We start from the raw sequence: 6,263 nt of genomic DNA on the forward strand, positions 1-6,263 counted from the left end.
AGACATTTGTGAAAGCTGAAGTTTTAAAAATCAGATGTTTTAGTGAGCTAAAAGAGCAAAGGGGAACAAATACAACGGAATCTCTTCTCCGTTGCATGCACTGTCCTGATACTTTCAGTCTTAATTTCCTTCTTTCCTTCACATCTAAGTAAATACCTACCAAAAAAAAAAACCAAAAGGGTGGAAAACAAGAAAATACAGCCTGGCAAGTGAACCCTAGCATGCAGCTAGAAGTTATTCATGCAGCCATGGTAAAGCAACTAAAATAAAAATCCACCCACCCAGTGTTGCAACTTACAAACAAGATGTAGTAACTCTTCTGAGTCTTGCAAAGGAAAACATCAGTTACTGAGAAACTGCTCTCTGCCCAGGTGCTTGCAATCATAACCTCATTATGTTTAAGCTGGAAAACCAGAGGGCAGCCTAAAAATACAATACATGGTGTATTTAGTCTAAAGTACCTAGTGCCTAAACAGAGTGAAACCAGTTAGGAGCAAACTGGTTAGGATCAGTAAAAGGAATGACCCTTCACAAAAGCATGTTCAATAGCAACATAGTATACTCAGAAAAGGGAAAAACATCCTCCTTGAGCAGTGAAAAATTCATCAATTGTAAATAAAAAGGTGGCATATAGTAGTGAAAGTCAGCCAACACTGTAAGCTGGAAGCAAAGTTGCATAGAAATACAAACAGAAACTGCTGACAGGGCCAATACAATGAGGCGAAGGAGCTTTATGTCTATCTTCATGAATCTCAGCCTAGCAGTGTTAAATATGCGCAGCTAGCTACCTTTAATGGCAGAAACAATGAAGGAAAGTACTCAACACATGATGATTCTGTAATTCCAAAATAAATAGGATGAACTCCCTTACCCCAAGAATGCCTTCTAACACACCACTACTAACTGAGCAGCAGGGAGAAGGGTGGTGAGGGAGTGTCAAGTGACCCAGCTGAGTGATGCAGGACACTAGCCCAGATGAGCACTCTGTCCTGCATGCTGTTGAGTTGTCTGCTTCTCAGGTGGCGCCAAGCAGGCATCCAAGCTGGGGTGACTGGCCACAGGAATGGGCTGCCCAGGGAGGTGGTGGAGTCATCATCACTGGAGGTGTTAAGGAAGAGACTGGATGGGGTGCTTGGTGCCGTGGTTTAGTTGATTAGATAGTGCTGGATGATAGGTTGGACTCAATGATCTTGGAGGTCTTTTCCAACCTGGATAATTCTATTCTAATTTCAGAAAATGCCTCAAGAGAAAACATATTTCCCCTTGCATTGGTAATGCAAGACCCTCAAGAAGCTGCCTAATGAGATCCACTATTATTTTTACTGTAACTTGAAATACCCAGGTAGTGCTTGAAGTACTGGAAGAGTGACTATCATAGGATGGAATTATAGCACCAACATGTGGCAGGGCAGAGAGACAACTACAGGTGTTCTGACAACTATATTTAAATGCATGTATTTAAATATTTTCTGAGATGATGAAAGTAATGAAAATAAATTCTAGGTGGGCAGCTGGGGCAGACTGGAAAGACCCAGCAAGGGCAGCTTTACAAAAAAAGACAATGACAGAAAACTCCAGTGCCAAAAGTCTCTAAAAGGCCACAAAACTACTTCCATTCCTACAGATGTGAAAGCCAAGGAATAAGATCATAGCATCATGGAATTGGTAAGGTTGGAAGAAACCTCAAAGATCATCAAGTCCAACCTGTCACCCAACACCTCATGAGTACCAAACCATGGCACCAAGTGCCACGTCCAATCCCCTCTTGAACACCTCCAGGGATGGTGACTCCACCACCTCCCTGGGCAGCACATTTGTTAACACTAAAAAGGAAAAAAATCATGACAGAGCCAGGACATCAACCCTTACCCTCCACATAGTTAATCAGACTCCCTTACCCTGGGATTATTTTAGTACTGTTATTACTGCAGGTGAGCTTCTGTTAGCCATGTCAAACATTATGGAAGTCCTAAGCTTCCTTGCATGTACAGCAATTTTTCACCCACTGAACCGTGAGGCCAGCAGCAAGCTAACTAGTTAATAGGGTTGGCAGAGACACAGGATGTTGTCACAATAAAATTCACATATGGAATATAATGTCCCAATTTTCACTGTCAGTTGGATACCCCACTGAAAGTGCTGATTAAAATCCTAGCTTGCCCAGGTAGCAGCAGGGGCACGGAAATGTTGCTAATACAGGCAACAAAAAGGACTGTGGAGCACAAAGGCTCCAGTGCTCCTTCCAGCTTTTCCTTCTAGGAACAAATGATTTTCATGGGTTGTCTGAGATTTCTGCCTGCCCACATAGTTCATGCACCATTAAAAAAAAACACCAAAAAACAAACCCCAAACCCACAGTGACACACAGCTATCACATTTAAATAATACAGCTAAAATACCTCTAGTATCAATCTAGCACTGGTTTAAAAAACATTGTATTTAGAACTTTGATGGCTTTCAAATATGCAAGTCTATCATGATCAGACCTTTGTTATCTGTACAGCAATCTGTTTTCATTGTCCTATTCCTAAAAGAAGACCAAAAGACACAATTATGATGTGTCTGAGGAAGGTTGGTTTTTTTTTTCCTGAGGGAGCTGCAAATGAAGAAACATCACTGATGACCTTAATTTCAATGAGGAAAGCAGACATTTTCAATGCCTACCTCTTAAGATCTGACCCATACTAGTCAATCAGGCTTTGGTTACACTTTTAGCTAATAGAAGGGATGGAGATGTACTTCCAGCCTAAAAATAGCGTAAAGGTAATATGTTTCCCACTACAACTGTTAAAACTTGTCAAAGACTACATTCCTACCTCAGCTGTGCATTTCCTTTAATGATCTCTGTAGTTCACAGCTTTTGGTTAGCTTATACAGAAAAATGTCTTAACTGATGCAGACTACAAGAACTATTTCCTTACTTAAATTGTTTTCTTGAGTAAGCATTAAGAAAACAACTGTTGGAAAATGTAACATTTCTCAGCAACTCATTGCAGCATGTTGCAGAGCCTTAGGGCAGTGTTTGGCTGTAGAAAGGGATGTGGGCTGCCCAAGTGTCAGCTCTCAGAGGGCAGGCCCCCAAACACAAAATTCATTAATTCCTTTCAATACAAAGTGCTCATGTTTAGCCATACAGTATGTTTATATAGAATAGAATAGAATAGAATAGAATAGAATAGAATAGAATAGAATAGAATAGAATAGAATAGAATTAACCAGGTTGGAAAAGACCTTAGAGATCATCAAGTCCAACCTATCACCCAACACCACCTAATCAACTAAACCCTGGCACCAAGCACCCCATCCAGTCTCTTCCTAAACACCTCCAGTGATGGTGACTCCACCACCTCCCTGGGCAGCCCATTTCAATGGCCAGTCACTCTTTCTGTGATGAACTTCTTCCTAACATCCAGCCTAAATCTCCCCTGGCACAGCTTGAGACTTGTGCCCTCTTGTTCTGGTGCTGGTTGCCTGGGAGAAGAGACCAACCCCCACCTCAAGCAGGATAGAGACAGTAAAGGAGATCACAGCATCTTTTTGAAGTTCTGTGTTTGAAACTCAGTGAGTTTTCTCATCTTAAATAGGGATTAACTTAAATAGGTCATTAAATTAAATAGGTTACCTAAAGAGGTCACCCAAGCCCCAACTCAAGTCTGAAGTGAGAGAAAAAGATATTGCAATTCCTAAGCAATTTTACATTGTACTACAGAATACAAGGATGAAACCAGGGCAGGATCAAACAGTTCTTTGAAGCTGTGTCCTTCTACTAAGTTTTCTTGTGTAGCAACAAGAAACAGGGAAGAATATATTAAAATAGTCATTGCCAAGTCTTTATTTTTTATTTTACAGTCCCTACACAGCTGGGATGAATGGTTTCTGGTCTTGAGCTACAGAATTGGAAGTGACATGGAAGGGCATTTTATTTATCCAAAGTTCGGTGCTAGCAGCCACAACATAAGCTTTTTGACATGTTCCACAAACCACCAGCTGTGCCTCAGAGTTGTCATCATCTTCAGCAGTCACAACTAATTCAGTAGCTTTGTTTTACCACTAGTTGTCTGTGTTTCTGGTCTAAGGGTATTGGTGTACCTCGCACCCTAGCTATGCTACTAGTAAAACTGTTACTTAAGATTTCCGTCTATCTTCACCTCCTGCAGTTAATTAAGGCACAGCAGAAGTGTTTATAGCTCAGCAAATAGTTTCTTAGAAACATCACCCTTTTAGATGACCAGGAAGATGCTGTGAGATGATGGCTGCAGAGACCCCAGTTCCCTCAGCCTCTCCTCACAGGGCTGTGCTCCAAACCCCTCCCCAGCTTTGTTGCCCTTCTCTGGACACATTCCAGCAAGTCAACATCTTTCCTAAACTAAGGGGCCCAGAACTGGACTGAGGACTTGAGGTGTGGCCTAACCAATGCTGAGTACAGGGGCAGAAGCAGCTGTGCTGTCAAGATTCTCCTGAACACCTCAGAAAGGGCAACTCTAGTCTGCAGTTTCTTCTGTTTCTCTATACAGTGTTGTTAGTAGTAATAAAATCCAAAACATCAGATGGAGAAATTCTGCATGGTAGACAGACTGCAATTTAAGTAATGAAGACATGCTGGCTATATAAGCAACTCTAAAGGCTACAGACTGTCTGGAAATCCCTAAATCTGATACTGCTAAAGCCCAGAACAGGAAAAGGCTTCAAGAGGGTGAACAGTTCATTTGTGCTTTCAGAATTCAGTTGCCTTCTGCAAAACTCTTCAGAAGCTGATCAGACGTGCTGCTTTCCTCTCCCTCTTTGGCAATTAGGAAAAGTACTCCAAGAACAGAGTCTGGTACAGCGCTCAACTTTTGTCCTGCCTGCTGCTCTCACCACCACAGCATCCAGTCCCAAGAAGTGGGACAACTGTCATTGTATCACAGAGCTTTCTGCACTTCCCAGTGGACATAGTGCCTCCAGAGATTTTTTTCCCTCAAAGAAAGAATTAGATTACTGAAGGTAAAATGATGTGCTTTCAGATGGTAACGTCTCTTCTAATATTGCCACATTTTAAAAGCTGTTACATAATCAAGTTGTGTAACCAACACATGCAACTTCTTTATAAAGCTACTCGCCTCCCTCCATCACACATGCCAACCCTGGCATCATACAAGGTTCCTGCATGAGTTACACAACTTTCTTAATGTTTCCTGAATAATATGGTAGAATTGTCCTTCATCTGTTCTCTTTTAGACAGCACTGGCCAAAGGATAGCTCAAGGACTGTACTAATGCACTAAAAATGGGGACCCAGCTAGCAGCTGAACTCTTCAAATGCCAACTCATGAGAGTGACATTAACATTGACTTAGAGCATGAAAAACAACAGATTCCTTAAGGATCCCTATTTCCAGACACTTGACTGAATGGAAGTCAAGAACAGGGACAACACAGGCCTGCAGACAATCCTCCAAGGCCTTTTTTCTGAAAGAGTGCTTATTTTATACAATTAAAGGTTCATATTCTTCTTCTGATAGCTGAGCCTGTAGCATTCTGCCAAAGCCTAAAGCAAGTTAAAAAGTCAACAGAATCATCATAACTCAATACAAAAATAATGTGGGTACTTAAGATGAGAAAGTCTTCACATTCTGAGCAAGCGCCTATACTCATCCCACAACTGGAAGTATTTTAGAATGATCTGAGACTTGGAAAAGTAGGCAACATTCATAGCTTTTTTTCCACTCTATTCTTGCTTTTCCTTGATCAGCTTTTTGTCTTCACAAGCTCTTTTGGTTTTGTTTTATAGATTTTAGACAGAAGCAAGCAAGGAAAAGCTGCCATAGCTTATTGGTGTTATCATACAGATTGAAAGAACCTGAGCCTCCACCTGAGGAAGCAAATGTGAAATAAGTAAGCTCAAAGTGCAATCTAAGATGTTCAGAGGAAACAAACACACACAAAACAGACAAACACAGCCCAAAGAAAAACCCAACACCAAAACCCAAACAAGATAAATCTACTGAAGAGACTTTATGCAAGGCAATGTCTAATACTCAAACCACAAAGCTTTTGCAGCACTGCCACATGCTGTATTCTTTCAGCCAGCCAGGAAAGTGCTAACTGCTCTACTGGAATTCCCAGAGAGAAGCTCAAAGTATTCAGCTTATCCAGTTCACAATTTTCTCATCTCTAAATAAAAGACCAGGGCCAGCTGAGACACACAAGTGCCATCTGTGACAAAATTTCCACCTTAGGAAAGGAAGTCTTGAACTTAAGTCTTGATGTTAAATGGATGTAGAAA

The sequence above is a fragment of the Dryobates pubescens genome, chromosome 12, assembly GCF_014839835.1.
Source record: "Dryobates pubescens isolate bDryPub1 chromosome 12, bDryPub1.pri, whole genome shotgun sequence".
NCBI classification, from domain to species: domain Eukaryota; kingdom Metazoa; phylum Chordata; class Aves; order Piciformes; family Picidae; genus Dryobates; species Dryobates pubescens.